Raw genomic sequence first — 23,686 nt, forward strand, 5'->3', positions numbered from 1 at the left:
CACAGCAGTGCCGAATCTGGCTCATCAACTGACTTTTTCCATCGTGACTGAGCTCCTGACTTCCAAGCTATTTCCAGGGTGTACCATGTCACAACTCAGAACTCTTTACCGACTCGCCAGCTGTAAGAACTGTTTAATATCATCACATGCTTGCCTCTACTGGTGGTTGGCTCTCACTGCGGTTATTGTATCACTTCCTGTTCCGGAGCACAGCGGTGTTTTTCTGTATCTGTTAGCTGTTTAATCTGCGCAGTTAGATTGATCTAGTTATCTAGATTACGATTTGTTTCCCAGTGTAATCTTTACGTGCCTTAACTAAAGCACTCCTTCTGCTGAATCACCTCTAAATTATTTACACATTATTCACTTTGCGTGTTTTTAGGAATCCGCTAGCTTAGCGTAGCTACTAGCTCTTAGCCGATTTAGCATGGTGGCTTCTCCTGTCTCTCCCGCACTTTTCTGCTCTGGGTGTGAAATGTTTAGTTATTCCTCGGCCTCCTTTAGCAGTAACGGTACTTGTAATAAGTGTAGCTTGTTCGTAGCTTTGGAGGCCAGGCTGGGCGAATTGGAGACTCGGCTCCGCACCGTGGAAAATTCTACAGCTAGCCAGGCCCCTGTAGTCGGTGCGGACCAAGGTAGCTTAGCCGCCGTTAGTTACTCCCTGGCAGATCCCGAGCAGCCGGGAAAGCAGGCTGACTGGGTGACTGTGAGGAGGAAGCGTAGTCCTAAACAGAAGCCCTGTGTACACCGCCAACCCGTTCACATCTTTTTCCCCACTCGACGACACACCCGCCGAGGATCAAACTCTGGTTATTGGCGACTCTGTTTTGCGAAATGTGAAGTTAGCGATACCAGCAACCATAGTCAATTGTCTCCCGGGGGCCAGAGCAGGCGACATTGAAGGAAATTTGAAACTGCTGGCTAAGGCTAAGCGTAAATTTGGTAAGATTGTAATTCACGTCGGCAGTAATGACACCCGGTTACGCCAATCGGAGGTCACTAAAATTAACATTAAATCGGTGTGTAACTTTGCAAAAACAATGTCGGACTCTGTAGTTTTCTCTGGGCCCCTCCCCAATCAGACCGGGAGTGACATGTTTAGCCGCATGTTCTCCTTGAATTGCTGGCTGTCTGAGTGGTGTCCAAAAAATGAGGTGGGCTTCATAGATAATTGGCAAAGCTTCTGGGGAAAACCTGGTCTTGTTAGGAGAGACGGCATCCATCCCACTTTGGATGGAGCAGCTCTCATTTCTAGAAATCTGGCCAATTTTCTTAAATCCTCCAAACCATGACTATTCAGGGTTGGGACCAGGAAGCACAGTTGTAGTCTTACACACCTCTCTGCAGCTTCTCTCCCCCTGCCATCCCCTCATTACCCCATCCCCGTAGAGACGGTGCCTGCTCCCAGACTACCAATAACCAGCAAAAATCTATTTAAGCATAAAAATTCAAAAAGAAAAAATAATATAGCACCTTCAACTGCACCACAGACTAAAACAGTTAAATGTGGTCTATTAAACATTAGGTCTCTCTCTTCTAAGTCCCTGTTGGTAAATGATATAATAATTGATCAACATATTGATTATTCTGCCTTACAGAAACCTGGTTACAGCAGGATGAATATGTTAGTTTAAATGAGTCAACACCCCCGAGTCACACTAACTGTCAGAATGCTCGTAGCACAGGCCGGGGCGGAGGATTAGCAGCAATCTTCCATTCCATCTTATTAATTAATCAAAAACCCAGACAGAGCTTTAATTCATTTGAAAGCTTGACTCTTAGTCTTGTCCATTCAAATTGGAAGTCCCAAAAACCAGTTTTATTTGTTATTATCTATCGTCCACCTGGTCATTACTGTGAGTTTCTCTGTGAATTTTCAGACCTTTTGTCTGACTTAGTGCTTAGCTCAGATAAGATAATTATAGTGGGCGATTTTAACATCCACACAGATGCTGAGAATGACAGCCTCAACACTGCATTTAATCTATTATTAGACTCTATTGGCTTTGCTCAAAAAGTAAATGAGTCCACCCACCACTTTAATCATATCTTAGATCTTGTTCTGACTTATGGTATGGAAATAGAAGACTTAACAGTATTCCCTGAAAACTCCCTTCTGTCTGATCATTTCTTAATAACATTTACATTTACTCTGATGGACTACCCAGCAGTGGGGAATAAGTTTCATTACACTAGAAGTCTTTCAGAAAGCGCTGTAACTAGGTTTAAGGATATGATTCCTTCTTTATGTTCTCTAATGCCATATACCAACACAGTGCAGAGTAGCTACCTAAACTCTGTAAGTGAGATAGAGTATCTCGTCAATAGTTTTACATCCTCATTGAAGACAACTTTGGATGCTGTAGCTCCTCTAAAAAAGAGAGCTTTAAATCAGAAGTGCCTGACTCCGTGGTATAACTCACAAACTCGTAGCTTAAAGCAGATAACCCGTAAGTTGGAGAGGAAATGGCGTCTCACTAATTTAGAAGATCTTCACTTAGCCTGGAAAAAGAGTCTGTTGCTGTATAAAAAAAAAGCCCTCCTTAAAGCTAGGACATCTTTCTACTCATCACTAATTGAAGAAAATAAGAACAACCCCAGGTTTCTTTTCAGCACTGTAGCCAGGCTGACAAAGAGTCAGAGCTCTATTGAGCTGAGTATTCCATTAACTTTAACTAGTAATGACTTCATGACTTTCTTTGCTAACAAAATTTTAACTATTAGAGAAAAAATTACTCATAACCGTCCCAAAGACGTATCGTTATCTTTGGCTGCTTTCAGTGATGCCGCTATTTGGTTAGACTCTTTCTCTCCGATTGTTCTGTCTGAGTTATTTTCATTAGTTACTTCATCCAAACCATCAACATGTTTATTAGACCCCATTCCTACCAGGCTGCTCAAGGAAGCCCTACCATTATTTAATGCTTCGATCTTAAATATGATCAATCTATCTTTGTTAGTTGGCTATGTACCACAGGCTTTTAAGGTGGCAGTAATTAAACCATTACTTAAAAAGCCATCACTTGACCCAGCTATCTTAGCTAATTATAGGCCAATCTCCAACCTTCCTTTTCTCTCAAAAATTCTTGAAAGGGTAGTTGTAAAACAGCTAACTGATCATCTGCAGAGGAATGGTCTATTTGAAGAGTTTCAGTCAGGTTTTAGAATTCATCATAGTACAGAAACAGCATTAGTGAAGGTTACAAATGATCTTCTTATGGCCTCGGACAGTGGACTCATCTCTGTGCTTGTTCTGTTAGACCTCAGTGCTGCTTTTGATACTGTTGACCATAAAATTTTATTACAGAGATTAGAGCATGCCATAGGTATTAAAGGCACTGCGCTGCGGTGGTTTGAATCATATTGTCTAATAGATTACAATTTGTTCATGTAAATGGGGAATCTTCTTCACAGACTAAAGTTAATTATGGAGTTCCACAAGGTTCTGTGCTAGGACCAATTTTATTCACTTTATACATGCTTCCCTTAGGCAGTATTATTAGACGGTATTGCTTAAATTTTCATTGTTACGCAGATGATACCCAGCTTTATCTATCCATGAAGCCAGAGAACACACACCAATTAGCTAAACTGCAGGATTGTCTTACAGACATAAAGACATGGATGACCTCTAATTTCCTGCTTTTAAACTCAGATAAACTGAAGTTATTGTACTTGGCCCCACAAATCTTAGAAACATGGTGTCTAACCAGATCCTTACTGTGGATGGCATTACCCTGACCTCTAGTAATACTGTGAGAAATCTTGGAGTCATTTTTGATCAGGATATGTCATTCAAAGCGCATATTAAACAAATATGTAGGACTGCTTTTTTGCATTTACGCAATATCTCTAAAATCAGAAAGGTCTTGTCTCAGAGTGATGCTGAAAAACTAATTCATGCATTTATTTTCTCTAGGCTGGACTATTGTAATTCATTATTATCAGGTTGTCCTAAAAGTTCCCTAAAAAGCCTTCAGTTGATTCAAAATGCTGCAGCTAGAGTACTGACGGGGACTAGAAGGAGAGAGCATATCTCACCCATATTGGCCTCTCTTCATTGGCTTCCTGTTAATTCTAGAATAGAATTTAAAATTCTTCTTCTTACTTATAAGGTTTTGAATAATCAGGTCCCATCTTAGGGACCTCGTAGTACCATATCACCCCAATAGAGCACTTCGCTCTCAGACTGCAGGCTTACTTGTAGTTCCTAGGGTTTGTAAGAGTAGAATGGGAGGCAGAGCCTTCAGCTTTCAGGCTCCTCTCCTGTGGAACCAGCTCCCAATTCAGATCAGGGAGACAGACACCCTCTCTACTTTTAAGATTAGGCTTAAAACTTTCCTTTTTGCTAAAGCTTATAGTTAGGGCTGGATCAGGTGACCCTGAACCATCCCTTAGTTATGCTGCTATAGACGTAGACTGCTGGGGGGTTCCCATGATGCACTGTTTCTTTCTCTTTTTGCTCTGTATGCACCACTCTGCATTTAATCATTAGTGATCGATCTCTGCTCCCCTCCACAGCATGTCTTTTTCCTGGTTCTCTCCCTCAGCCCCAACCAGTCCCAGCAGAAGACTGCCCCTCCCTGAGCCTGGTTCTGCTGGAGGTTTCTTCCTGTTAAAAGGGAGTTTTTCCTTCCCACTGTAGCCAAGTGCTTGCTCACAGGGGGTCGTTTTGACCGTTGGGGTTTTACATAATTATTGTATGGCCTTGCCTTACAATATAAAGCACCTTGGGGCAACTGTTTGTTGTGATTTGGCGCTATATAAAAAAAATTGATTGATTGATTGATTGAATATTCCTGTGTCTGTAAAGGCTGACAAACAGCACAGACTCAGGTCGGGACTCTTATCAACCATGATTTTGTAGTCATTCATCCCCAGTCACCTGAAAAATTTGCATTAGAACACACTGGAAAGACTAGAGGTGAAGACCGTCGAGCTTGTGCATTCTGCATGTGTAAAGTTTCCATGCCAGTAGGTGGTGCTAGTCTGTGTACGTCTTTCAGGAAGGGAAACTGGAAGCCATGGAGACATAAATTGTAAACAAAGCATTGTTTGCTAACTGGTTTACTGCACTATTTGTGCTGCTAGTCAGCTTTGGCTGTCATTGATATCTTTTTTGACACATCTGTCAATGACCCATATCAAATGCTTTACCAGTGGTGGGCACAGCTAACCAGAAAGTTAGCTTCGATAACCATTATCCGATAACTGAAAAGTTATCTTTTATGACGCTAAATTGATAAACTGCTAAAAAATGTATCTTTATTACAGATGACCGATAACTTTTAGTATTGATTTGGACACGGCCACATCAGATTACACTGTCGACTTCTGATAAACCAGTTTTACTTTTTGCTGCTGGGTAAATTCAAGGATCACAAACACATAAAAACGCATGAAAAATTAATGAATAAAAAATAAAACCCCAAACACCGTCATCTTTCAAAAGCAGTAAAACACAATATTAGAAGTCACAGTTCTTGGTATTATACACAAACTAAAAAGCTGCTGCTTTTTTTCACGTTTTGAACCCTGCGGCTTAAACAACTGAAATACGTCCATTTAAATGCACATTGGTAAATACAAATTCTTACCTGTTAGTTTCAGTGGGATTCATCTGAAGAAAGTGTCCTTTTTTATCCAAAACATTGTCTAAATGGTGAAGAAAAGTCCGACTGTACACACAGCTGTGCCTTGAGATCTCCTCTCCCCACCAACTATTGGCGATTAAATTATCCCGTCAGCCACAAAGAAATAAAATAATGTTAAAATTAGTCTGTTTGTTTGTGTCAATTGGACGGTAACAGTGTAATGTCTAAAGTGAACCTGAACTACACTACCCACAATGCCCTGCATCGACTGGCCAATCACATCTTATGCTTAATGATTACATCATCAGCAAGTGACAGGCAGCCAGTCTGCTACAAACACACAACAGACAGACTAAAATGTTTGATTTAGGGTTTACGAATGTTTTTGACCGTCAACTTTGCTCACTTTGCCAGCAAAATGAAATAAAATGTTATCGGACTGAAAGCTATTGGAACTAAATTTACTGGAAGATAAATGGTCCAATGATGGTTTTAAAAGTTATCTGAAAAGCTAATCCATGAGCAAAAACATTAGCTTCGATAACTATCTGTTATCGGATTAGCTAAACTGTGCCCACCGCTGTGCTTTACCGACAGTATATGGCAGGGGTGGGCAGCGAGGGCAGAGACACTGCAGGTTTTCCTTGCAACCAATCACCTCAGCAGGTGAGTTGCTGATGAGCTTCACCTCTGAGCATAAACACCTGATCATTAATGAAATTACCTGCTGAGGTGGACTGGTAGTAAGGAAAACCTGCAGTGTTTTCGGCCCTTCAGTGGCACACGATTGCCCACTCCTGGTATATGGTTTCTACATCTTCATTTGCTGGTTTGGTTGCTTTCCTTTCTCTTCTCATGCACTGATTTACTAAAAGCTGGGCAGTCAGAGTGCACGCTATCGCCCGTGGGCACAACACTGATTCAACATGTTGAATTCGTGAAAAATGCACAAATGGGAGATGTGTTGACAGTATGGGACACGCCCAGCTGACTTGGGTGATGGTCTCTTACTGAGGCCACATGGCCGACTGTCAACTCGCTGTGTCTCGTGCTTGAAACACTCACTGCTACATAGGAAAGACAATCACTGAATCCTCCCAAGGAAACACTAAAACTCTCACCGAGATTTATGTTTGACTTACTGTTGTGATTTATTTGGTTTCTGTCCACATTACTGGATTTTCACTTACGTTCATGTCCTCAGTTGCACCAACAGACATCCAGATGTAGCACTTGGGACAAATAGAAACAAGCATTATCTAAAAATCTTTACTTTCTCTAAACAAAAGAAGGAAAGCATGCATGGGTAAAATACTGTTTCAACAGCCACATTTTTTTTTAAACAAAAGAATGTTCTCACTCACCTCCGCTGACCAAATGTGTTTTCATTTGCTTTTATGAAGATAAAGACTTGATGACCAGAGTTGATCTGACGTTGCACAAAATCTGTGACCTGTGGAGTGTTTGGAAATCTGAAGTCAGGAGCTGCTCTCGCTCCAAAAACAGCAACACAAACTTCTTTCCAGTACTGTGACTATTAGAAGATGAGCCAAATGTACAGCACATTATGTCTTCATGGTTTCAGTCTCATGAATGGCTGTTGTTCTCTGTAGCTGCTCTTTAAATATGGGATGTCACCAGTGCAATTTCATTCTTTATTCCTTTTTTTTTTTTTTTTTACACAGCAATTAAAGTAATTATTCTCTGTAAAAGTGTTGCTTATTTTGTATATTTGAGTAGCTTATATTTGATCATAATGTAGTTGGGGTGTGTGTATGTCTGTGTTTACAGTTTGATGTATTCAAACTGATCCATCAATTTATGTAATACATAAATACACCCAACACCATAGTATGAGAAACATCCCCATATCAGGATACTTGATCCGCCAGGCTTCACTGTCTTAACAGTGTCCTGTGGCTTCAATTCAGTTTTTGGGGGTCATCTGACAAACTGTCTGCAGGCCTGAGACCCAGAAAGAACATTTTTTTTTATTGGTCTACAAAATGTTTCTCCATTTCTCTTTAGTCCAGTCAGTGTGTTGTTTGGCAAATTGTAACCTCTTCAGCACATGTGGTTTTTCCAACAATGTTACTTTGCAGGGGCTTCTTGCCCAGTTTGGCTTCACATAGGTGTCTTCTGGGCCATACTAAAATACGAAATGGGGTGAAATGGGGACTGATAATCAGGAAATGGGTGAAAAAATGTAACGAAATGGAGCAGAGTGAACCAGACTGATTCCAAATAATTACTTTTATTTAATTGTTTAGCTTTACTTTTTTGTGAGATGCGCTCAGTATATGTAGTAGGGGCAGGTGCACCATATGGAGTTCGAGAGATTAAACTTCAATTAATTGGTCAGTCTGCTCCATTTCGTTGTTTTACCCCATTTCGTTATCAGTCCCCATTTCGTCCCATTTAGCTAAAAAAAAAAAGGTAATAAAAGTAACTAATTGAATCATATTTGGAGTCAGTCTGCTCCATTTCACTACGTTTAACACAGTTTCATTATCGGTCCCCATTCTGCTCCGTTTTGCTTAAAAATAATTAAATAAAAGTCACTAATTGAATCATATTTGGAGTCAGTCTGCTCCATTTTGTTACTTTTTACCCCCATTTTGTGATTATTAGGCTCTATTTCGCTCCATTTCATCCATTTTGTATTTTAGTATAGCTGGTGTCTTCTAATTGTTGCATTACTCAGATATCTTTAGAACTTCTTTGATCACCCTGGAGTTGATCATTGGCTGAGTCTTTGTCACTCTGGCTGTTCTTCGATCCATTTGAATGGCAGTTTTCCATTTTCATCCATGTCTTTCTGGTTTTGTTGCCATTTTAAAGCATTTGAGATGATTTTAGCTGAGCAGCCTATTATTTTCTGCACTTCTTTATATGTTTCCCCCTTTTTAATCAAAGTACACTGTTCTGAACAATGTATAGAATGACCCATTTTAATCAGATTTTCAGAGAAAAATGCACAACAACCAGCACGACCAACATTTGCTGCTTTCTTCCTTTTATAAGTGCCACCTGCAAGGGTGTCATAAAGGTCACAAAGAAAAACGCAGACACTGCTACTTTTTTGTTTTTCTATTTATATTTGAACAGCTTAATATTCTTTTTCTTCAATTTCTGTGAAGTAATGACAAATTTGATACATTTTTCTTTGCATTTTGATTTGGAATAGAATATGCAGCGTTCCCAATGCATTTGCAAGTATGGACTTGCAACGAGAGATTTCTGACGCCCACCAATCCGGATCATCTCCAAGATGCAATGAAGTGTTCTATGCCCTAACATCTATCTGTGGTGCAAATTTGGTGAGAATCTGTGAAGTAGTTTTGATGTAATCCTGCTAACAGACAAACAATTACTGTAAATAAATAAATGCCAATGATTTTATTAAGTCTTTGGTGGATGTAATAACATACAAATAATGAATGTTTATGAGTTTAATGGTATGAATATTTCATGAGGTGAAAGCTGGAACACATAATTAAATATTTATTCCATTGAAAGTAAACACATTCATTATGTTTTATATAGTGGCTAAAATAGATCTTTGTCATTTGATATTATATTAATTCATAAACAACAGAAAAGGGATTTACATTTTGGTGTTCCATTGCTGCTAAAGTCCAACACGAACTTTAAATAGGAGTCCAAATTGTGATGTGTAGTCCGGTGATGCTGTGCACTGACTTTGTACTTACAAAAAAAAAAGACTTCCTGCAGTTCCTCAGTCCAGCGAAAAATCACGTCAGCTTTTCAGATTTTCATCCGAACAGCTCTTCATGCCTACAGATGGCATGAAGATGTGAAGATGTGTGTGTCACTGTCAGTTAACTTTTTCAAATCGTCGTCTGTTAGCAACATGAACTCTGCCATGTTTGTTTTAAAGCTAAATGCCATCCCTCTTGTGTGAGTGCGCACGCCACGCAAACGCTCACACTAATGGGACAGCACCGGTGGCGGTGGAAGCGTGTTTTCTTTTCTTCTTTTTCTTTCGGTTGGTCCCTTTCAGGATTGCCACAGCAGAAGTGTGCAATGGTGCCAAACGTATGGAACCAATTTGCACTCTAAATAGAACCAAATTGCACTCAAAATGCATCAATGGGATGAATAATCCATGTCACGTAACATAGAAAGCACCAATCAAATGACAAAGATCCACTCAGCTGTTAAAAGCTATTATTAGGATTTTAAGCTTTACTCACTTTTTAAATACACTATTATTTTGAAAACAACTGTATGCATGTAAAGGTCGGTATCAGTGAACAACACTGAAGTTGCGCACAGTGCAAAGTGCACTTTGCACTGTGCATTCAGACGTCGATGGAGTCTGCGTGAGTGAGACACATCTGGGAGGATTCACTGGTACCATCTATCAGCATATCCACCTTAGGCATGGTACCACAGTGGGTCATAGATGGCAACCATCAACACAGACATTACACCCTCTTGAAAGTAACTGTCTTTCTGCTGCAGCTGGGTGAAATGTGGGTGTCCCCTTGGCTTTCTCCATCCGCTGGAGTCCTCAACACAAATCCACCTGCATGCTGGATCATGCCGAGAGAAACATGCCACATGTCAAAATGTTGTAGCTGATGATTTTTCCACATTTCAAGTGATTGTCTTCATCTGTGTCTCCATACGTAATCACTCATTTAGCACCAAGTCATCCCAGCGGTACCCAAGGATCCTCCAAAGACACCTAGCACCAAAGACATCCAGTTGTCACTTTAGGTCACTCTTTGATGTGCAAGTCTCTCAACTACAAATGCATCTCCAAAAATTAGAATATCGTGGAAAAAGTTGAATATTTTTTGTAAGTTATTTCAGAAAGTTAAAAATGTATATATATTCTGGACCTATTACATATAAACATATGTATTTTAATCATTTATTTAATTTTGATAACTATGGACTATAGCTTAAAAACCCCTCAAAATATTAGAATATTTCAAGTTTGAGTAACTCACTACTTATGCAGTACTAAAACCTGTATTTTTTATTTTATCTTTTTTAATCTAATCAGGACCTACTCTGCTAAGCTTTAGAGATCTGAGGGCATCAGGTTCACGTAAAGCAGAGCAGCGTGGTATCAGCCCTACTTGACATTATGCATTTATTTTGTTAATCGTGGTTGCCATAAATACTTTCAGCCATGTACTGCATGCAGAGTTTGTGTCACTCAGTGGTTTTTTGTTCATGATTCCCAAACCAAGACCACTGAATTAATTCTATTTCCTTTTCTCTGTCTCTCTGATGATCTCAGTTTCACATTTGGTGAAGTTATGCTTCAGCTCCCCTTTTTTTCCTTGCGCTATTGTTCTCCATGAGCTGCATGAGGAAATAGGTCTGGCTTCAGCGTACTCAACAGAGATGTTTTACAATCCCAACTCAGAAAAACCTGAGTCTTTGAGGAGCAAAAATGGGCAGAGGATGTCCAGTTTGTTAACAACATGGGAAAATTGTTTTAAAAAATCCTCAAAGAAAGTTTGGAAGGCATATGCATATTTCTCTCTCTACAATGCATAGGTTGACCACCTGTGATTTTCGATCCCTCAGATGGCAATGCATCGAAACATGAAATTTCTAAGAAGCTCCATTACACTGATTCAGGGTCAATTGGAAATTACGATTTGTAACTTTTCAAGTATAAGCTTTTAGCCATGAGTCATTGTGATCGGCTCTCACTGTGTGTATACGTGTCATGCAGCTCTTGATCCAAATTGAGATTAAAAACCTTTAAACATGCTACGTTACTAACATCACAAATTGATACATCTGCACTGCATTTGCAGTCAAACTCTGTTTTCTTGTTTATATCTTTTCTTTGTGTTCCAAGAGCTGCATTTTGTTTTAATTTAGTGGCCAAATTTCCCCCTAGAGATCATTAAAGTTCCATTGACTCTAATCCAGTGTATCAAACACAAGCAGCACACTTATTCTGGCTGACTGATTGTTGGCTGATGACATATTTGGGCAATTATGGTTCATGTTCTGATTCTATCCCTTATTAAATGTTTATAGTTCTCAACGTGGCTGTTCACCACCTTCAGTGTGTGGGATCAAGAGAAGGTGCGCTATCGATAGTCTACAGCAGCTGTTCACCTGCGTCAGGCCTGAGCAGATCGACATCCCTCCTTTCGTTGTTGAATATGACATGCGGGTAAACAGCAGTACACATACATGTAAACACGCTGAACTAAGCATCATATTTGATGAGGTGTCATTAATGTTGTTACTTCACTTTGCATTTTTTAGAAAACCTCTGTGCTGAGCAGTCTGATATAGCAGTTACTGTATGAAAATACACTGAGTAAATACATTGACATTCTCACGCCACACAAGTAGTTAACCAAATGTTAACTACACAACTCTAAACTCTTAAACATGGACAAAAACAGGCCCCGAAAGTCCTTGTACTGTGTATGCTGTCCCCGTTGAACCTAAACATGTACAGTGTATCACCTTTGACTAATTGATTTCTTAATTTTGTCCATCAAGTCAATTCAGTTTTTCAACTTCCAGAAAATCTTTTACAGCCAGTGGTGGGCCAAATTCAGTTAATCAACCAACAGCTTAGTGGACCTTTTCATTAGCAGATGAGCTAAATTTGAAAAGCACTATTGGAGCAACTATACAATATTTAGTTCTGCCAACTTTAAGTCAGCTGATATTTTTTAATGAGGTTTAACAGTCAAAAATGTTTGTAAATCATCAAATCGTACATGTTCCGTGGCCTCAACTTTACCTAAATTCTGGGTCTTTAGTGAAGCTTAGGGCTAGTGGCCGGCGATGACCTTAGGATTTCTTCTGTTTTTCTTGTTGCTTAATTAATGACAAATTATACTGTATTTGTCTTTCTGATGCCTGATTCTGTTTTTTTCTCTCTGTTTGAGGTACGGCTCCATCCAGAGATGGGTGTGGTTGTGTCTGTTTCTGTAACCCTCCTGCCCTGTGCACCGGCAACGTTTCCTGTAATTCGTTTTGTGAATTGTTTTGTAAATTTTGTCTGTAGCATGGCCCAAGCAGAGGGTCACCCCTTTGAGTCTGGTCTGCTTGAGGTTTCTTCCTCAAATCATCAGAGGGAGTTTTTCCTTACCACTGTCACCCGTGTGCTTACTCTGGGGGTTGGTAAGGTTCGACCTTACTTGTGTGAAGTGCCTTGAGACAACTTTGTTGATTGGCACTATATAAATGAAAATAAATTGAAATGAACTATACATTTTTTGAATGTACATTTGGGTAACTGCAAACAGAAAGTAACTGCTGACAGTGGAGTGTGGACCAAAACACCCTGAAAAGAAAGTGGTCTGTTTGTTCCCACAAGCTTTCTGTAGCAGCTTTGTGTAGCACTCCATGTTTTCACCAATGGGTTTAAACTACACGTGAATTCTTATAACACATTTGGCATTTTTCTCATTATTATGACCATTTATACAGTAGTGTTCAGAATAATAGTACTGCTATGTGACTAAAAAGATTAATCCAGGTTTTGAGTATATTTCTTATTGTTACATGGGAAACAAGGTACCAGTAGATTCAGTAGATTCTCACAAATCCAACAAGACCAAGCATTCATGATATGCACACTTTTAAGGCTATGAAATTGGGCTATTAGTAAAAAAAAAAGCGTGTTCACAATAATAGTAGCATCTGCTGTTGACGCCACAAACTCAAAACTATTATGTTCAAACTGCTTTTTTAGCAATCCTGTGAATCACTAAACTAGTATTTAGTTGTATAACCACAGTTTTCCATGATTTCTTCACATGTGCGAGGCATTCATTTTGTTGGTTTGGAACCAAGATTTGCTCGTTTACTAGTATGCTTGGGTTCATTGTCTTGTTGAAACACCCATTTCAAGGGCATGTCCTCTTCAGCCTAAGGCAACATGACCTCTTCAAGTATTTTGACATATCCAAACTGATCCATGATACCTGGTATGTGTATATAGGCCCAGCACCATAGTAGGAGAAACATGCCCATATCATGATGCTTGCACCACCATGCTTCACTGTCTTCACTGTGACCTGTGGCTTGAATTCAGAGTTTGGGGGTCGTCTCACAAACTGTCTGCAGCCCTTGGACCCAAAAAGAACAATTTTACTCTCATCAGTCCACAAATATTCCTCCATTTCTCTTTAGGCCAGTTGATGTGTTCTTTGGCAAATTGTAACCTCTTCTGCACGTCTTTTATTTAACAGAGGGACTTTGGGGGATTCTTGCAAATAAATTAGCTTCACACAGGCGTCTTCTAACTGTCACAGCACTTACAGGTAACTCCAGACTGTCTTTGATCATCCTGGAGCTGATCAATGGGTGAGCCTTTGCCATTCTGGTTATTCTTCTATCCATTTTGATGGTTGTTCTGTTTCTTCCACGCGTCTTGTTTTTTTGTTTTTTTTGTCCATTTTAAAGCATTGGAGATCATTGTAGATGAACAGCCTATAATTTTTTGCACCTGCGTATAAGTTTTCCCCTCTCCAATCAACTTTTTAATCAAACTACGCTGTCCTTCTGAACAATGTCTTGAACGTCCCATTTTCCTCAGGCTTTCAAAGAGAAAAGCCTGTTCAGCAGGTGCTGCCTTCATCCTTAAATAGGGGACACCTACAAAATTGACGAACTCACTGACTGAATGCCACACTACTATTACCTTGTTTCCCATGTAACAATAAGAAATATACTCAAAACCAGGATTAATTTTTTTTAGTCACATAGCACTACTATATTCTAAACACTACTGTAGCTGCTGCTGATGTTTCATGTCCATTTACACAGGAAATGGTGTAAACTTATCACAGTCAATATGAGTACCCCAACCTGGTGTGGCCGAAAGTTTTGGAAGTTGTATTTGTCAGACTTTTTACGGCATTTGAGTCAAGCCAAACTAAACGACCCCCGCCCCATTTCCCACTCTTCCCAGCTGCTTCCGTTTGTTTCAGTTCAACTCTGGTACTATGTGGTCTTGCTTCAGAGTTTGAATGACATCTTTCCCACACCTAAATGAACCAAACCAAAGAGCTAAACAAAACATATCTTACTGCAAATAAATAGATTTTAAAGTTGAACAAAATGGTTTGACTCCAGATGGAAACACTGGGGCAGATGTTAAATGAACACTGTCAAAAATAATATTAATTAAAAAAACTATGCGCTTGTAAAGTACAAGAATATTAATATCAGAATATTCATGAGTATGTGATTTTAATTCAAGAAAAAAGAAGAAATAGCATTATTGGTTACGGCTGTGATGAATACTCCACACTGTCCTGTTCTGACATCACCATCTCTATGTTTTAAAGCATCATATTGCTGCTTATGTAAATGTAAACAGCGTGCAGTGAGCGGCACGGTGGCTTAGTGGTTAGCACTGATACCTCACAGCAAAAAGGTTGTGGGATCGCTTCCCTGTCTTTCTGTGTGGAGTTTGCATGTTCTCCACGTGTCCATGTGGGTTTCTTCCTACAATCAAAAATATGTTTATTTAGGGTCTGCTCCTTTCTCTGTCTACATCTGGAGTTGGTCCCCAGGTGACTCTGGCTGCCCACTGCTTCTAGTGGTTGGATTGTGTCTGACTGTAATTAGGCTGGGTTAAATGCAGAGGACACATTTTGTTAAATATATGTACAAACAACTATAAAGGCTATTATTATTATTTATTAATAATAATTATTGGTAGTGTCTTGAGAGTTGAGGATAACAACTCGTTTCTGCAGTTATTTATGAGAATGCAGGTGGGTTTATAATCCAAAGGCTGAAGCGCAAATGTGGTGACGGGTGGGACATGGATCATCATGAGTAGGGACAGGGTCCAGAGCAGCTCTCTGGTGGTGTTCTCAAACCTCTTCAAAGCAGAGATATTGACTAATCTTTATAAATGTTGTTGACTTCTTGGTTAGGGCACACCAGCACATTCTGTCTGAGGCAGCAGCCTCCAGTTATTTGGAGTTGAGATCAGCCCATTTCAGGTACAATTTCAGATTGTCCTTGAAGTGTTTCTTCAGGTGGCCTTGATGTCTGAAGCCTGGCACCATCTAACCATAGAACAGCTGCCTTGGCATTCTTGAAGGAGCCATAGGGATAACATGGCCAGTCCATCAAAGCTGAGCTTCAAGAGTCTTGTTTCAGTACTTGTAATGCTGGCTCTTTCCAGGACTTGAAGTGGATTCTTCATGGAAAAGGCACAGTTCTGCATGACCATGCCTGTCCACTGTCAAGTCGACAAACACAGGATGCATTGCAGAGGCTCAAATTTTATGAGCCGTACAGTCCAGATCTCACACCCTCTGACTTTTTCTTTTTTCCCAAGCTGAAAGAACACCTGAAGAGACACCATTACACTCATGATTCAGGGGTGTAAGCAGCTGTGTGTCGCTGGTGCCGAAAAAGACATCTGATTTCTTCACAGATGAGATGTAAAAACATGTTGGCCTAAGTGTGTGGAAGGAGAAGGTGACTGTCGAAAAGTTATGACCCTACCAGATAGAAAACATTCCAATCTTAAAGCAGATATGTGAGTAATGTGAGCATCTTTGAGATGTGTGGCAGCATGGTGGCTTAGTGGTTAGCACTGTTGACTACAGCATGAAGATCATGGGTTTGAGTCCCACCTGTGGCCTTTCTGTGTGGAGTTTGCATGTGCTCCCCGTGTTTGTGTGGGTTTCCTCCGGGTGCTCCAGTTTCCTCCCACAGCTAAAGACATGCAGGTTAGGTGGACTGGAAACTTTCTTGTAAAAGAGATCTTGATCTCAGTGGGTCTAACCTGGTTAAATAAAGGTTAAATAAATCTTTCTTGTCATTGAAATAATCATGTAGGAGGTAGACATTTTTGCCCGACGTTCATGTATTAACAAATTAAATGAAGTTAACCACACAAAACATGAAATGGCTCTGGTTGATACTGTCTGCAGTGAAACTGATGTCAAAGTAAATGTAAGGGTGTGTGCATGTGTACATAGTGCTTTCTATGTTGTCACAACTTTTCTGAATCATGGTTGTCTAGTATCTTTCTCCAGATGGACACATGTAAGCTTACCTACAGGTGTAAAAATGTCTTTGTGCTACAGATGGAAGCACACTTGTTCCAGGTGTTGGCTCGTGCACGTTGTCGTAAGGCAGCTGGTGTTCTGTACACTATAGTGATGATTGGATTATGGCTTGTCAAGTGATTGTCTGGAATATTGTAGTGTGATATTTGAAGTGAATGACCTCAGTTAGGCTGAATTTAAATGCAAAAAAAAAGGTATACAGGGCTGTTTTAGACAGCCTTGATGTCTGCTATGTGAAATAGTTGCTTTGATGTTTTGTGTAGCATACTTACTGTACGTTTGATGTGTGTTTGACATCTGTGCGTCTTTCTTTTCATGGCCAGTTTTAGATTTGCAGTTGGGGGGTAAAACACAAACCTGCACTGTCTGGTTTGCAGAGTTTTAATGGAAAACCAAGTCCAACTGGTGTCCGTGTCCTCACACAATGTAAACACCGACGCTTTCTTACACCTGCATTTGACCTGATGAAAATCAGAGCAGAAAGGGAATGAAATCAAACATGAAGTCTAGATACTGCTGCAAAGCAGAGGGTGAGGAAATGGAGTAATAATCAGTTAATGATTTGGCCGTTGGGTGTGTACATTTGATCAACAAAAATGGCCGTTTAATCAGAAGACTTACAGACCTTTGTACATTAAAATGGGAATGTTCAGGTTGTGTGTTTCGCTTTGAAATGCTGCACTCGATTTATAAGCTGTGTGGAGGTGGTTTAATGAAGTCATGACAGATATCACTCACTGCATTAAAAACAATACCGTTTACCCTTAGGTTTCGATTATTTCCATCGTCCTTCCCCCAACCTCTAACCCCCACCGTTTCCCAGCCCCATGGTACTCAATAAAAAAAAAAATCAAATTGAAAAAACAACCTTCACACTTTCATTGTATAATAAGAAACGACAGTCCATGAACATTGTAAAAAATGGCACTTTATGAACACAGTGAGCAAGAGTCAAAGTGTATTTAAACTTTTTTTAATCACCTAAAGGTGATAAGGTGGCGTTGCTGTGTGACAAAGCATTTTTCACTTTGCATATGTTTTTTTTTGGGGGGGGGGGGGGGGGGGGTTGTCTTTGTTTTCTTCTGTCTTCAAAACAGATTACCATATTTTCTTGATTAAATCAATCAATCAATCAATTTTATTTATATAGCGCCAAATCACAACAAAACAGTTGCCCAAGGCTCTTTATATTGTAAGGCAAGGCCATATAATAATTAAATGAATTAAAATTTTTACCTAAAGTCCGTCTGTGCTCAGCATAAGTTCAGTCCTGTTACTGCCAGGGACCTCAAATTCACAGGGAGCGTTCTTGGGACACAGACCTTGGACAAGTTCAAAGATGGCTAACCTTGACCTATTTTAAGAGGTCCAAAGGTCACATTCTGTTTCTGTTTTATGGTCATATTAATGAGGGTGTTTCAGCATTGCATTAAAAATTTTTTTTTTTTTCAAACTGTGAGCAGGCTTGGCGCCTAAGCGAGGCAGGCCTTTATTCAAGGCTGGCAATTATTAACAAAATGCTGCTTGCTGCCTGCACTGTAATATGGTGTTAAGTTTCACACGTATCCCTTGGTGTGGCAAACCAAAGACAACCCATATTAGATCAGAGCCCTCTGCGCCGCTGCGTACTCCCTCCGAGCCCGTCGAAACTCATTTGTCGATGAATGTGTACATGGGTGCGCAACTCTCCACTGTGAGGAATTCAGTAACAGCACATTGTTTCAAACACACATCCATTTGCGGCGCCATATTTGTTTTCTGACTTCTGTGCACATGCATAACATTAAAGGCGAGTCTACGCATGGCTCAAATTGGAGCTGAAAACTGTCTGGTGTAGCAATAGCCAATAGTTAAAGGAATATCTTGCACCACTCTCACTTTGATATCTCGCATTGGAGGCAGAACCTGTCAGTCGACCCTCGTACTTTTAACCCTCTGGGGTCCGAGGGCATTTTTTTGACAGTTCACTCGCCTGGCATAAATGTTTTATTATTGCTGTTAACAGCGCGCCCTGCATCCCACAATCAAGTTTTATGTCTCTTTTTTTCAGGACAACCTGTGCTTTCAGAATATATATGTTTTTGTTGTGTTTTATAAGTGTAATAAAGGTTTACAATCAAAAATAGGCAAGGAAAAAAAAAGCAAAAAATCATTTTCCACACACATTTATTCAAAACACACAGCAGACTATAAAACAACTGTTTTGACACTTATAAAGGTAATTTGAGTTCTTGTGTGAAAGACTGTACAACAAAAAGGTTCAAGCAATAAACACAAATGCACATTTTGAACAATATATTCAAAATGGTCTATGCGTTTTGTTGTCTATTGATATGGTAAACAGTGCTTTATGCAGAGAAAGCAACAGAGTTATCCAGTAACATTTACATGCAAACTAGTGGAGCAATCCTGATAGTTACACACTCTTTGTTTGAGCATGTGAGATTGTCATCAGAGGCTCTCCATCTGCTCCTGCTTTTACTGATCGCTGTGTGTAATGGCGCAGGGTGCACTGAGTATGTACTAATAGTATTACTCATTGGAGTACCCAGGGGGCTATTCAAATGGGCCAACTATTAACATATCACTCCTGAAAACGATCTTTGGCTTTTCACGTGAGGTAAATCTGCCCTACGATTGGACTTTGGAAAACCATGTGACGGTGAACCAATTCCGATTGGACACTCATATTGCACACATCATCACACAGCTTCTATGAGGAGTACAAAGATGGACAGTGGCTGGCTCGAAAGTCCATGGAGTTAACTTTTCAGCAAAAAAAGTAAGTTTCTATCTCATATCATTCAAAAGTTATTTCTAATTTAGTAAAGCTTGGTCTTAGCCGTCATTTACGACGGCGTCGGCCCCAGAGGGTTAATGACCACTTACAGTCCCCCTCTAGTACTTGCATATCCCACAGTGGGGCCATGGCCCACACTTCCTGAATACAAGTTCATCTAGAGTGTACACCATGTTCGCGTGCAGTTATGGTGAGTTGTGGTTGTACTCGCTGTGGTAGTGTAAAGAGACAAATTTATAAAAATTGTCACTATCCCAAAATTATGGCGCTGACTGTAAATCCTGTGTGTAATTATTTAATTTCTGGACACTGCAGTTATGAGCTTGTCATTTTTTGGCCACACTATCAGTTACCTGTCTGATTGATTGATTGATTGATTGATTTGCTTAAAGCAGTGGTGTCCAAAGTATTCCAGAAAGGGCCGAAATGATGCAGGTTTTCTTTGCAGCCACTGACTCCAGCAAGTGATTTCACTGATGAACTCATCCCATCTGCTCAAAGTGATGTTAATCATTGGGGTCGCCTGCTGGAGTCAGTGGCAGGGGAAAAAAAAATAAAATCCTGCACCCTCGGCCCTTTCTGGAATACTTTAAGACACCATGGCTTAAAGTCTTGTGTAATTTGAACTCTTGAAGTCCATCTTAAGAACTCTCATAACATTTTAACTACATAAAGTCATCACTACTTACACAATCCTCCATTTACAGACACATTCACCCACTCCCTTGCTGTTTGTTATGATTCACTTTATCAGGAACATTGATACGCAGCCTGAGACACTCCCAGATGCTCACATGAATTACTCGTGAAGCATAGTTTGCTTATTTCTTGTGAAATGCATTAAAAACACACCACATATACAAAGCTACAGTCGGCCTTTATTTGTTTGTCCACCATAAAGAAAACATGAACCTCCATCTGTTATCAAGATGAATAAGAATAGTTTTATTTTAGTGCTTTTTCTAGTGTCAGACCACTGGTTGGCAGTGGAGCTGCTGACTGTATGTGTGACATTCACTTAAATATTCACAAAATGTCTTTCAACTGACACGGGTATGTTTAAAGCTATAACCAGCAGTAGACATTCAGGGATATTTTGTTTGTTGTTTTTTGGCACCCTTCAAATTCTATTGGCCGCTCTTCAAGAGGTTGGAAATGTCCACTCCTTGTTGCTAAATGATGTAAATGTGGGACGTGTGTTTTGCAATCATACAGAGTAGAATCTTATAATGTGCACAGTCAGACCTTAGTCAATAGCCTTCCTGGGATTTTTAATAATTTCTTATTGGCCTCGCAGGAAAGTAGAATGAGGTTACTGTAATGGCTGTGTCTTTTTTTGTCAGCAGGTGATATCTTCAAAAAGCAAGAGCAAATTCATGTGATCTTGGTGGATCATCTCAATGAACCACCCCTGTCACAGCACAGGTTACATCGGTATCGTAGGCCGAAGGTCGAGGCCAAAACAGAGGTCATCTTCTCAAATTACTTTTAATTTCCATATCTCAGGAATGAGATGAGATACGTGAATGCATTCACATTTCAACATACCTCGTCATGTGATGTCATCAAGCTACAAAAACAATTAGGTAGTAGCAATGATGCAGTAATCTGGATGTCTTGTTTGAATTTTGGTTGGGTGCTGATGGCACTGTGTCTCTTACATTAATTAAGCTGTATATGTCAAGTTACTTAAGGATTGCCTGGTTTTAGGGGGAAAATGGTGTTCTTGTCCATTAAAAGTCTGTGGATACATCATAAATTTTCCTTAATTACTCAGTATGAGGTTGGTGGACTGAACTGCCCTGAAACCCAAATTAATGGCCAGTGATCCGCTTCTTTTTTACCCCTATGTACTCTGCAACTACAGGGGCACCACATATGTCATAACATCATGTTTGGCTTGTACACTGTGGCCAAGATGAGGCTGAGAATATGCAAGTAAAAACAAAGGTCATAAATGGGGAAAAAGAAAAAAAAAAACAGGCGCTCATTGTTAGTGAGTCAATGACATAATACATGGTTTTCTTTTTTGTGCAGCACTTTGTGACATCTGGCCTTTAAAGGTGTTCTAAATTAACATTATTATTATATGGCTGCGACACTACACACGCTCTGATGGGCTGATTACCGCTCGGATATTTTCCCATATCCGGACCGGTGACCGACAGTCTGCAACATGCATTTTCGTTACAAACCAGAAAGCTAAAAATACAATTAGAACACCATCAGCTGCATATTCGGGTGATACTGTAAGTTTGCGTGTTTATATGTATAACAGCCATATAATAAACAAATTATTAGCCTTGTTTGCTTGGTCTGTACAGGGATATCAGACCTCTGTGTTTTTCGCTCAGTCCGCACTAACACCTCAGTCTGTGTCCCCATACAGACCTCTCACTCGGTTAATAGTCCTTTCTTATTACGTACACCAAGGACGTAATAGTCATCTCATATATTTGTCTGTCTGTTAGCAGGATTATGTCAAAACTACTCCATGGATTTTGGGCAGCACGGTGGCTTAGTGGTTAGCACTGTTGCCTCACAGCAAGAAGGTCATGGGATCAATTCTGACCTGTGGCCTTTCTGTGTGGAGTTTGCATGTTCTCCCCGTGTTTGCGTGGGTTTCCTTTGGGGCTCTGGTTTCCTCCCACATTTAAATACATGCAGATTAGGTGAATTGGAAACTTTATAATTGTCCAGTCTCCCTTGTAAAAGACATCTTGATCTCAATGGGACTAACCTGGTTAAATTAATAAAATTTGATAAAAATTTCACCACAGATACACTACTACTTCACAAATTCTCATTGAGTTTTCCCAACAGATACATATTGGGGCATGGAAGACTCCATTAAACTTTGGAGGTGATCTGGATCCGGATTCTGGATCGAATTTCACTTTATATACGCTTTGAACGATTACGTCAATAGTACTTTACGGATTCTCACCAAATTTGCACCACAGATAGATATTAGGGCATGGACGACAGAAATCTCAAGTTGCTGTTGTTGTTGTTTTTGTTTTTCCCTCTCAAAATTATGATGTTGCTCTTGGCCGACCCTCACTCATTCCACTATGTTTTGTTGAAACAGAGTCAAAAACACTTCAGTTACTGTGCTCATACTCAGCCACACACACACAGAAAACCAAAAACTCTACCCGTTTGCATAATTCCAAAACCACTGGTCTGAATTTAATGGACTTCGACATGTGAAGGATTCCTCTATATATGGATTTTAAATGTCTCTGCTGATGGAATTTTCTCTTCATTTCCAGATGAATGGGTCTACTGCTCCTCCCAGTCTTCTGGTCTGTGAGAAGAGACCAGTCAGACATCTGTGATGAGAAGACAAAGTGATGGGAGCTGTTCACATAAAAGCCAGGCAAAAACCACCCAGCGTGCTTTGACTTACAATCTAATCAAAGAACCAGAGCCATACTGGAGGAACGCTGTTTATGTCTCTTCAAGCAAAGTGGACAAAAGTGTCCACTGTCCAGATGCAGTGTTCTCTGGTCCACGTGGCCAGTTGATTCTCATTCACCACAGACTTTGCTGGCTAGTTGCCTTACGTTAAGAGTTCATGTTGAGTGGCTTCCCTCTAGATCTTAAATATGAACGGTCAGTTTGATACCTCCTCACGTCTTGCACTTTCATATGCTGGAATAAGACCATGGACAACATCTGTTTGGACTTCCCGCCTGTGTCATTCTGTACAACACAATGCTAAATACTGAAGCTCTTAAACTCCATTTAAACTCAACCCATCGGAGCTGCTGGAACTCTGGACATTGTGCATATATCAAGGATTATAATACATAAAGTAAAAATTCATGTCTGTTTCCACTTGGAGTCTCAACTCTAGTGTTCTATTATATTTTGTAAATCTTTGGATTTTGGTGTGCAGGTGAATGTTCCCTACCAACCTTCTTCGGTGGTAAACCAATGTGAACATTGCTGGGTTTTTGTCTTTTGGGCTGAAGCTTCTTGCTGCCTGCACATCTCAGAAGTCTTTTACCCAGCTTTACATCAGCAGTCTGTAGATGATGTATGAGGTCACACATTGGGAACGTCCAATAATGTATCAAAACAAATACTGATGTGGTATCCCTACTTTAAAAAGAGTTTACAGTTTGTGTGCTTCATTATGTGGGGCTCATTACGAGCATTTGATATTTATGGATGTGTGGTATGGAACACTTAAGCGCACATCACCTGGACATGGCCTGTGT

The 23,686-nt window shown here is 40.0% G+C and overlaps 1 long non-coding RNA gene across 1 annotated transcript; it reads left to right on the forward strand.

The window, feature by feature from the left end:
• The first annotated feature begins 7,614 nt into the window (after nt 1-7,614).
• Nucleotides 7,615-13,883, forward strand: LOC117524909. The gene is made up of 3 exons (XR_004564902.1): nt 7,615-7,710; nt 10,793-10,794; nt 13,854-13,883. It is a non-coding gene; the product is annotated as an uncharacterized LOC117524909 (long non-coding RNA).
• The last annotated feature ends 9,803 nt before the right edge of the window (nt 13,884-23,686 follow it).

Source organism: Thalassophryne amazonica, chromosome 14, assembly GCF_902500255.1.
Source record: "Thalassophryne amazonica chromosome 14, fThaAma1.1, whole genome shotgun sequence".
In the NCBI taxonomy this organism is placed as follows: domain Eukaryota; kingdom Metazoa; phylum Chordata; class Actinopteri; order Batrachoidiformes; family Batrachoididae; genus Thalassophryne; species Thalassophryne amazonica.